Here is an 11,137-nt window from a genome sequence, read left to right on the forward strand (position 1 = left end):
ACATAACAACTGAATACGTGACTTCAGTCTGAGTCTGATGCCACGAGTGTCTGCAAAATTATTGCTTGGCCACTTTTGCAGAGATAGAAAATACGGAATTGAAAAGTGAGCAAACTAAAAAGTATTTTTCAGAACAAAAACATTTTGTCCCCCCCAAAAACAGGTGAAAGAAACACACCCAATATAGGCTCATAATTCATCGCAGAGGCGATCAATTTGGTGCCCAAGGCAACCCGTAGCCCCCAAAGAACACCTAAGTCATGGGTTGGCGACCCAAAATGTCCAAAGAACCTTATTGACCCAAAAAAACATATAAAGCTTTATATATGCATTATAAGTCAACTCATACTTTATATATATATACATCCATCCATCCATTATCTGCACCGCTTATCCTCAGTAGAGTCGCGGGGGTGCTGGAGCCCATCCCAGATATCTTCAGGCAGTGGGCAGAGGACATCCTAAACTGGTTGCCAGCCAGTCGCAGGGCACATAGAGACACCTCACTTGCTCATTTACATCTAGGGACAATTTGGATTGGCCAATTTACCTGACATGCATGTTTTTGGGACGTGGGGGGAAACCGGAGTGCCCGGAGGAAACCCACGCACACACGGGGGAGAACATGAAAACTCCACACAGGAAGGTTAGATTTCATGACGTCACGGATCAGACAGACGAGGACTACAATTGTGTCACATTAAGCAAGTTTATTTAGGGATGGGGGAAACGGGAGGGAATGTCCGTGTCTGTGTGTGCGTTCCCCAGTGGCTGAGTGGCGTTGGGGGTAGTAGGAGGAGATGGGTCCGGGCTCACTCACCACGAGTCTGGAAGACTGGGGCAGAAGAGAAGGCAGAGGGGTCAAACAATTTCAGGTTCAGAGTCAGAAACGCCGACAAGCAGGTTCCGGGTGTAGGCTTTGCAGACGATCTGACAAAGGTAGGCTGTAAGGAAGGGCTTTAAATACAGATACAGATTGATTGGTAGGGAGTTCAAAACAGCTAGTGGTAAATGAGAACAAACAGGTGTAACAGATAAGGGTGCAGTGACAGAGCAGGGAGATGATTGGTGCTGGTTACCGGTAGTGAGAGCTCATGACACCGCGAGATAACCACTCAGCCGCCGTGCTGCCATATATATATATATATATATATATATTTTGGCCAATTTACCTGACATGCATTTATATATATATAAATACTCAGCCGCCGTGCGTGGACACATGCGGCCTATAGTCAGGTATGCACTTTAAAAATGGCCTGGGTGCGGCCTATAATCAGGTGCGCTCTGTAGTTCGGAATTCATGGTAAAAATAAAAAAGCAGATTTGTCACCAAAATCATATTAAATCCTTTAAAGCCCCTGATGTTAGTGCTCAAGCTAACTTATAGTGCTTGAGAAACATTAAAGCCTTTAATTTTTTGAAGAAAGTATAGAGCCACCGCAGGATGACCTGGGCTCAGTCATTGCAATTTTGGTTTTACGTGGCTGCTCACAAATCAACAGCAATCAGAGACACTGTACACTTTAGCGGCAGTGTTGAATATTTTGACGCCGCCTGCAATGTTAATGTTCACAGATGTACTTCCGGTTCAGAGCCTTTGTTCTAAAATGCTGGTCTACTAGCGATCCCAAGAGCCAAGAAGAGAACCGCAGGTTTGAAAGCGTTCTCCATTCGGGCCCCGGTACTGTGGAATGCTCTTCCCCCTGAGATTCGATCTGCAACCTCAGTGGAAATTCTCTAGCTTACGAATGACCTATATCTCCTGTTGACGATATCTGTGTATTATTTGTTATTGCAACATCCAGTGCAGCCTGGTCATCCTGGAAGGGGGATTACCTCATGTGCGGTCCTTTGTCAATGTATCTTCATTTTCCTCGTGTTGAGGTTTTTGAGTTTTTTCCTGCCCTCATGTAGGTTTTAGATCAGGGGATGGTGTAGTCTGTGGTTTGCAATCATCTGTGGTCTGTGCAGCCCTTTGAGACTCCTTGTGATTAAAGGCTATACAAATAAACATGACTTGACTTGACTACTTGATATCATGGCCACTAGTCAGCAGTTTTTAAGATACCGTACTCTACTTAAAGACACTAAATGGGATATGGAAGTCCTTCTGTTTAACTACGTGTTCACAAACCATTCAGGAGTTCCCTCTGAAGTTTATTTATTTATTTTTGCAATGAAATAACAGGCACTAGGTCAATTCATGAATGCAAAGTCTTTGATGAAGTGCCACTTAACCGGGATAGAGTTCCATTTCGGACCACAAGTGAGCCGAAGAGACCAATTGAAGAGTCGAGGCTTTGACAAAACCTGCAAGCGATTAACATAGTCGCTCGCTGCTTTCCTATTGGCCACCAAGCCTGCGTTTAAATGTGGTGTCCCCACTCGATCTTGATAACTTGGTTCCAAGAAGGGTATTCTTTTTGCCAAAATTTCCAACTCATGTGGTGTTATTTTTCATTTATACGTTTGTTTTTAAGAACTTGACAAAAATCAGACATGCAGTTATGAGTTCCTTGCAGATTTGATCAGATTGGGAAATTTAAAATCACCAATTTTCCAGAGGGATTAGTCTATGTTGTGGTGTGAGTTGAAGTGTTTTATTTCCCCCCACCTCTTCTGAGCTGATTACAAAATCAGTGAACTTGAGATCCTATAGCTCCTTCTCATTTGCTTTTGGTTTCTTACAAATAGCTTAACAACTCGGGAGGTTGGATGCAATTCTTAATTCAGACTGCTAATTATACAGATAGTCAAATCCTCAATACCAAATAGTGCATAAGGTTTCTGAATACAACACAAATAGAAATAAAAGACACCACCATTTTTCAGATTTATACCGATACCATCGACTAGCATTTGATACCAGATGCCGATAACACAAGTACTGTACATAAAATTCAGTTTCAGAGCCTAGCTTTAAAGGTAAGTGGCGTACAGGGTTGGGTAGGGTTACTTTAACTGGATTACTTTCAATTACTTTTGGATTACTCCAATACCAAATATGCTAATAAAAGACAAAAGAAACTAAATATGAATAAAATGATGACTCACACCACGTGGTAGCTTTCTCTCCTGGCTTTGATCTCTTTGATCTCCGGCAAAACGAACATAAAATGCGACAGAAACAAAATGAAAATAAATCCAAACAGCTTGCCAACATCATTTTTGCCCTTCCATGTATTCCGTTACTCCCCAAGCCTGCACAAAATTTAGTAATTTATTCATATTTAGTTTCTTTTGTCTTTTATTAGCATATTTGGTATTGGAGTAATCCAAAAGTAATCCAGTTAAAGTAACCCTACCCAACCCTGGTTGCGTAATATTTGATCACGAGATGGCACTGTATTGTCTAATGTGAACTAAAACCAGTGCCAACGAGCACAACATAGCAGCAAGATGCCAGACAAACATGGCAGGGGGAGTCCAAGTACTAGGTATGTAAAAATTTCTTGACCTATGAACATCTATAAAATCAAACAATGTTTTTTTTCAACTGATTGATTGGTTTTTGTACCAATGGGGGACACTTAATATTACATACTGTCTCTTTAATGTTAACATAGTACCCATTCAATTTCAGTTAGTGCCACTGTTGTAAGTAATGATACGTTAATATCAGACTTGTACTGGCAATAATAATGATACCAGGCAAGAAATGCTTAATACCCCATTTTTTCAGTTTGATAGCGATACCCAAATATCGGCGAACCACTGTTATCAATACTGCGTACCGATACCACAGTTACATTACATTACATCACTTCACATTTTCACAGTTCACAGATCTCTTAACAGCCAGGGTCGACACTTTCTATGGCAGAGGTGTCAAACTCATCTTAACTCGGGGGGCTACACGAGAGAACAAACATTCTTTCGGGGGCTGGACTGGTAGATTAAAGACAGAGAAAAAGAGAGATAAAGAAATAAGAGAAAGAGGGAGGGAAAAGGAGAGAGGGCGGGACAAAGAAAGAAAAAGAAAGCGAGGGAGAGAGGGTGAGAAACAAAAGATAAAAAGTTGTGAGAGAGGGGGAAAAGAAAGGGAGAGGAAGAAAGAAATCCCAAGAGAAATAGAAAGACAGAAGGAGAGAAAGAGAAAGGAAAGTGCGAAGGGTATGAAGAGAGAAAAAAAAGGGGATGGACAAGAAAGAGAGAGAGAGAGAGAGAGAGAGAGAGAGAGAGAGAGAGAGAGAGAGAGAGAGAGAGAGAGAGAGAGAGAGAGAGAGAGAGAGAGAATAAACACAAGTACAGTGTCTTTGTGAGAGGCATCTGGCTTTGGCAACATCAAGTTGACATATTTCAACCTGCTGCTTGTTTTTCTCTTGCGCTTCTCTGAGTGTTGTCTCCAGGGCTGGATTCCATCCCTTAGTGGGCCTGATCTGTCCCGCGGGCCGCCTGTTTGACACCTGTGTTCTATGGTGATACTTTCTAATCCCAACCTTTTATCTTAATATTGCGTTCAATTTGTTATCCCTCTAATTTCTATGTTTTGATTGTTAAACAGCCACTGGAGGGCAGCGGATACTGGTGTCGGTCACCGTCGTAAGTAACAATACCCTGAGAAAAACTGATGTTGGTACTAAATCTGATACGAAACTGTAATTTACAAATACCTATTCCAAACGACAAAATGTTTTTTCTTTCAAACTGAAAGAAATTAATAGCGATTTAATGTTCAAATTTTTAGTTCCTTGTGAAAAATGGCCCCTAGAGGGCAATCAATACTGCCACTATAGTTGTCAGCAACAGTTGGCACAATGTCTTTTAACAGTAGACATCCATCCCAGAAAATAACAATTGATCGCAGTATTAAAGGTTGGAAGTATAACTGTCATAGATTAATTGCTTCACTATTCGTTTTAAAGACAAACACTGGCTTGATTTATGGACATTTTGGAATCCCCAGATGATTACTAGTAAAGTTGGTGTTAGATTAACTCTAGAAAATGTTTATGTCTAGGGTCAGCAAACCTTTTGAGTTGCGGGCTGCATTTGTTTGAAAAAAAATGCATGAACTCAAAAAAAAAATCCACTCAGTGTATTTAATGCGTATGTTATTGGGGGAATACCAGTTCCGTAAAAAATGCTTCTACCTTTCTTCAGCATTTGGAGACGTCCAATTTTGTCCGCGATAGGAAGCATCTTTCTCTGCCTCTTGGCGCTTTTGTCTGCCTAGAGCATTTTTTTCGACATAAGGGCTTTAAAAATTGCGCGTATGTAAAGCAGGTTCGTCAAACTGTTTTACATATCTGTACAGCTCAGACCGCAACGTTATTGAAGCACAGGCAGACAGAGACAGAAAAGGGGCAGGACGCTTGTTTAGCCAATCAGAATGCAGCAAATATTGCACGACGAAAATCCCCAAAATAGCAAAACCGCCAAAGGTAAACCGCAATACAGCAAGGGATTACTGTAATTTTAAGTTTATATTTCTGTCATGATTACTGATGCGAGGCACCTGAGCCTGCTCCTTTGGCGGCAACTGCCTTGGATGCTGATTGGCTCCCTGTCACTTTTTATACCCCCCGTCTTCCTGTCACCGGTTGTCAGTCCGTCTGCGAACCTCAGCTTACGCTAGGCAAGCTTTTCCAGCCTTACTCTCTCCTGTTCTGATTCCCGTCTGTTTCCTGGCTCCGACCCATTTTCTGAACTTGACTACGATTTTTGCTCCCCTGTCCCAACCACAGATCTGTTTTTTCCCGCTCTCGACCCTGCGATCGCTCACCACGGAAATACCACTTCCTCGTCTGAGCAACCTGCTCCCCGCGACCAGCGGTTTATGGATCGTGTGTACTATCCTTTCCCTTCTTCCAAATAAAACCAAGAGAAACGCACGCAAGTGGGTCCTGTCTTCGTTCTGGTCCTGACAATTTTCACGATGACGGGTGAGGCACAGCTTCATATGCCTCCCCTGGCTGCATGTCACTAAAATAGAAATTCAAAACAGTTTGGTTTTAAAAGATAGGCTCTCTTTGGAAAGTGTTTGGTTAACACTGGTGAGCTTGGACACATTTAATCAGTTTCTAGTGTTAACCTTTTAACACTGACACTTTTCCTTTGTGTGTAGTCTGAGATTCAACTCTCTTCAGTAAATTCCATTTCAAGGGTTAACAGTAGCGAGGAGCGAGTGGTAAATTACTCAGAGGCCGACTTGGGCTTCTCAGATAACAGACGGGACAGACATCATCATCATTTGCCGTCACGTGAGTCCGCCGCTCCGGCTTACGCAAACCGAGAGCCTGAACGGAAGCCAAGTGGAGTCACAGAAGCATCGGCGAAGCTTTCCTCCTTCTTGGACTGAACACACACAAGATAAATATAAGTTTATGTTTGGTAATTATACCCGTCTCTGCAGATTTGGAGAAAAGCTTGAGAAATGTTCAGTGTGAAAAAAGGAGTTAACGGCTTTGTTTTTCTCAGTTGTTATCACAATATTGTATACATTATATATTATTTGTTGCATCCTAAGAAAGTGAAAAACATGACACAGTGTGCAACCGGCCGTTGATGTGTTTTCATCCTTCTTTAAAATCCACGGAACTCTCCCTTCTCGTTTACACATCTGCAAGGAATTAGCCGAGTTCTTTTGTTGCTGGAATCCACCTTCAGGTTCACATTTTTGGCTGTCTGATTGAGGTGCAGGAATTTGAATCAATTCTGATGAATTAGATCTGGCAGAACACATCGTGTGTGTTCTTTCCTTTCAAATAATACAAATATCAGGTGGTGTTCCTCAGGGTTGTTGCGTAGGGCCACTTTCCCTCTGACGTGTTATAAACGCTCTATCAGATGTTTAGTGAAAAAAAAATCAGATCCTTCTTGCTCATATTCCAAGAACATTGCTATTTTCGGGATAGATGCTTCCAAAATGTGTTTTCGTCACTAAGGCTTTTGAAAGAAAACAAAGCAAAGGGAGGAACAAAGGCCATCTTGTATTAGATATGCTTGAGAACAACCAGTAAATAGATCTTCATTTCCTCTTGATGCTAAAATTAACATCAGTTTAAAATGCCTTTGTTGGGTCAACATCTGGCAGACATTTTGTTTGACTCCAGTGTCCAGACAGAGGAATTTTGTCCCGATTTTCTTTTCAAAGGATCAAGGACTTTTAAAAACAGATTCTGCTGTTGATATGATGCTCGGGCTTTCCATTTTAAAATGGTATTGATATTGTTGGTAATCGCGATGGTAGTATCGGCTGCCTTCTTAAAAATTCAGGAACATGAAATTGCAGGGTCAGTAAATATCCATTAAATAAATGCAGAATAACAAAAACAACTATGTTGTGATGCAAAGGTATGTCTTTTAAAAATGTCAGTCACTTTAGATAGATAGATAGATAGATAGATAGATAGATAGATAGATAGATAGATAGATAGATAGATAGATAGATAGATAGATAGATAGATAGATAGATGGATAGATGAATGAATGGATGGATAGATAGATAGATAGATAGATAGATAGATAGATAGATAGATAGATAGATAGATAGATAGATAGATAGATAGATAGATAGATAGATAGATAGATAGATAGATAGATAGATAGATAGATAGATAGATAGATAGATAGATAGATAGATGGATAGATCCTTTATTCATCCCCGTAGGGAAATTCACACTTCCAACAGTATCCTTGTGTTGAAAATAAAATATGATAAAGTAAAATGAATATAATTCATAGATACCCAATGTAACGTGTTGATTTAGAGTATTTAAATAGCGCTACATAAAATACACACTGGAATAAAAATAGGGTAATATGCAAATGTGGGGTGGGGTTTAATGTGGGCTTTTATTCCCCTGGGTGGAGTTAAAGAGCCTCATGGCGTGAGGAAGAAATGATCACCTCAGTCTGTCCGTGGAACAATTTATGTACAATTGGTAGGTTAATGTGGTATCTGTATGACTAATTAAGATTTAGCTCAGTATCTGTCTGTGGAATGTGGTATCGGAAAGTTTCGACCTACTGTTAAAATAATGAAATGTGTTTCTGCATGTAGTACTTGCAGTATTTGCACGATATTTTATTAAAGGTAGTTATTTAGTAGTAAATAATGCTCATTATGATTACTAACACAGTTTACGATAATGACTCAGATTTGTAAAAAAAAAAATAAAATCTGGCTAAGTCGGTTGATCCAAGGTCCAACATTTTGACGTCATGGATTCGGATTCGGCCTGTGAATGTTACTGCTAGAAGGTGTCATGGCGTCACCACTGATACCAGTTTTATCAATAAAATCACAAAATAAGTATTTTGGATGCATTTTTTCTGATTTAACAAAATATATTCCTCCCTCTGTCCACCACTGGTACAGTTTTAACTCATACGTTTAAATCTGAAACAAGAAAGATTTGAATAGGTCGTTGGAGGAAACTGAAATTAGTCGTAAGTTCACCACACAAAAAGCCAAAGATGAGAATCAAAGCACAAAGGAGACTGCCCACCACATTTCATAATGCTATACAATATCTTTGTTTTCGCTACGTTTTAGATCTACTTATTTTTACTAAGAAAGCGAGCTTACTTAAATACATTCAGGCCAAACTCAAAGTTCTCTAACAGATGCAGATAACTCAAATGTTTCCTCTGGTTTCATGAATTCTAGGTTTCCATTACTCCAGGAGCACTTTGTCGGGGGCCTGCACCGCAAGCACAGGCACACTTACACACAGTCGGCTGGACGACGTGGCACTCTTTTCAAACCATGGGGGGAGGAGAAGGAGAGAAAGCAAAACCTGGCGTACTTTACATATCTAGTGCTTGGACTCCCCCTGTCATTTAGATTTATGGATTGACAAAAGAAAATTCCACTGTGTCTGTTCCGCTCACAAGCAGAGGGAGGAATGTTGTGGGAGATCTCATTTGTCCGACGTCTGCTTCACGATAAAGTCGTGCACATCTGTGATTTAAGACATGCTGATAATTTCTGGGCGTCAGGGAATGCTCTTGAAAGCAGCACAGGCTATCCTTGAGGTCCATATGGACAGCAGGTTTATTCTGTCCGGTATTGATTCCTTCTATTAGCAAATACTGGTATCCATCATTTTTCATTTTTCAACAGAAAAAACATCCCAATCTCATTTCCAATACTTGTTAAGTGTATAAACATCTGATAAAACGTTGGAAACCAAATAACATTTACATAAAGACTTAGCATTTCAAAAATTACCTTGCAGAATTACAAAACAATGTATTCATCATTTTATTGTCAAATATGATGACTGGAAATATTGGGGATTAATATGTTAAATCACACCAGATGAGACTGAGAGAAGGGAGAAAGGTATTGTGTTTTATCTGTCACGACCAGAACAGAAGTAGGACCCAGTTGCGTAACATTACTCACAAGTTTATTGAAATATAGAGGAAAAGCAGCGCCAGCAATCTGGTGCTCGCTGGACGCGGGAAGCAAGCCACTCAAGGGATCGGAGCGTGTTCCGAATGCTTAAGTGGATCTTCCGGAGCGGGAGATCGTAGCGTAGTTAGACTGAAAAACAGGACATTAGCCGGGACGGGAGATCAAAACGTGGTCGGGGTTAAAAAAAACGGGTCGTAGCAGGAGACAAACGGGGAAATCAGGAACGGACGAGTGGAAAACAGGTGACTAAACGGGATTGACGGGAGTCAGAGTCAAAAATGCTTACCTTGTGAAAACAGAGGTTTGCTGACGGACAGGCGAGTGAAAGGACTGAGCTTAAGTAGAACGGGGAACCAATCAGGTAACCAGCAGCAGTTGGCGCCAAACGAGCGGGAACAGGTGAGTGTAATGAGTAATCATGACATTATCGTTTTTTTCACTTTTTTCCAAGCATTTCGCAACAAACATCACCTCATAAAATGGACAAATCACCCCCCCAAAATAAGATAACAAATTGAAGCCAAATGCTTAGAGGCAACACGTCCTCTCGATAACTTTGGACGCTTCTTCGATCAATCATTTCAAGACATGATAATGTCTTATATCTTTATATCAGTCATTGGTTATTTCATTTGGAAATGATCACATGGTGTGAACATTTTAGTTTCTGAAGGTTATTTTTCATCTTGTTTACTCGATCTCTCTCACTCTATCACTCTGTCTATCTATACATCTCTCTCTCCCTCTCTCCAACTATCTCTAACCCCTTCCTCTTGCTCTCCCTTTCTCTTTCGCTCCCTCTCTCTATTGCTCCCTCTATTACACTCTATATATCCCTCTTTCTCTCCCTCTCCCTCTCTCTTGCTCTCTCTCTATCCCCCTTCCTCTCTATCTCCTTTCTATTGCTTTCTCTATTACTCTCTATCTGTCTCTCTTTCTCTCCCTCTTGCTCTCAATCTATATATCTTTCTCATTCTCTATTCATCACTCTGTCTCTCTCCCTCTCTCTCTTGCTTTCTATCTATCTCTATTCCCCTCCCTCTTGCTCTCCCTCTCTCTCTTGCTCTCCTTCTCTCTATTGCTCTCTCTATTACTCTCTATCCATCGCTCTTTCTCTCCCTCTTGCTCTCAATCTATCTCTCTCACTCTTCTTCCCTCTATTCATCACTCTGTCTCTCCCTCTCTCTTGCTCTCTCTCTATCCCCCTTCCTCTTGTTCTCCTTCTTTCTATTGCTCTCTCTATTACTCTCTGTCTGTCTCTCTTTCTCTCCCTCTTTCTCTTTCTCTCCCTCTTGCTCTCAATCTATATATCTTTCTCACTCTGTCTCTCTCCCTCTCTCTCTTGCTTTCTATCTATTTCTATCCCCATCCCTCTTGCTCTCCCTCTCTCTCTTGCTTTCCTTCTCTCTATTGCTCTCTCTATTACTCTCTATCCATCTCTCTCTCTCTCCCTCTTGCTCTCAATCTATCTATCTCTCTCACTCTCTATATCTATCTTTCTCTCTATTCATCACTCTCTCTCTCTCTTGCTCTCTATCGCTATCCCCCTTCCTCTTGCTCCTCCTCTCTCTCTTGCTCTCCCTCTTTCTCATGCTCTCTCTCGATCTCTCTGAAGATTATGTATCATATTTTTGTCCTCAAATGATTCCAGTATGGGCATGAACAAACGCATCTCTTATAGTTTCATGTGTTGAGTTTTTAAAGTTCATAAAATCCGACTTGGCAACTTCAAATTAAGCACCCAGGCCTGAAACACATGACCACATA

This window comes from Urocampus carinirostris, chromosome 16 (assembly GCF_059441175.1).
Source record: "Urocampus carinirostris isolate Australia breed hairy pipefish chromosome 16, RoL_Ucar_1.0, whole genome shotgun sequence".
NCBI classification, from domain to species: Eukaryota; Metazoa; Chordata; class Actinopteri; order Syngnathiformes; family Syngnathidae; genus Urocampus; species Urocampus carinirostris.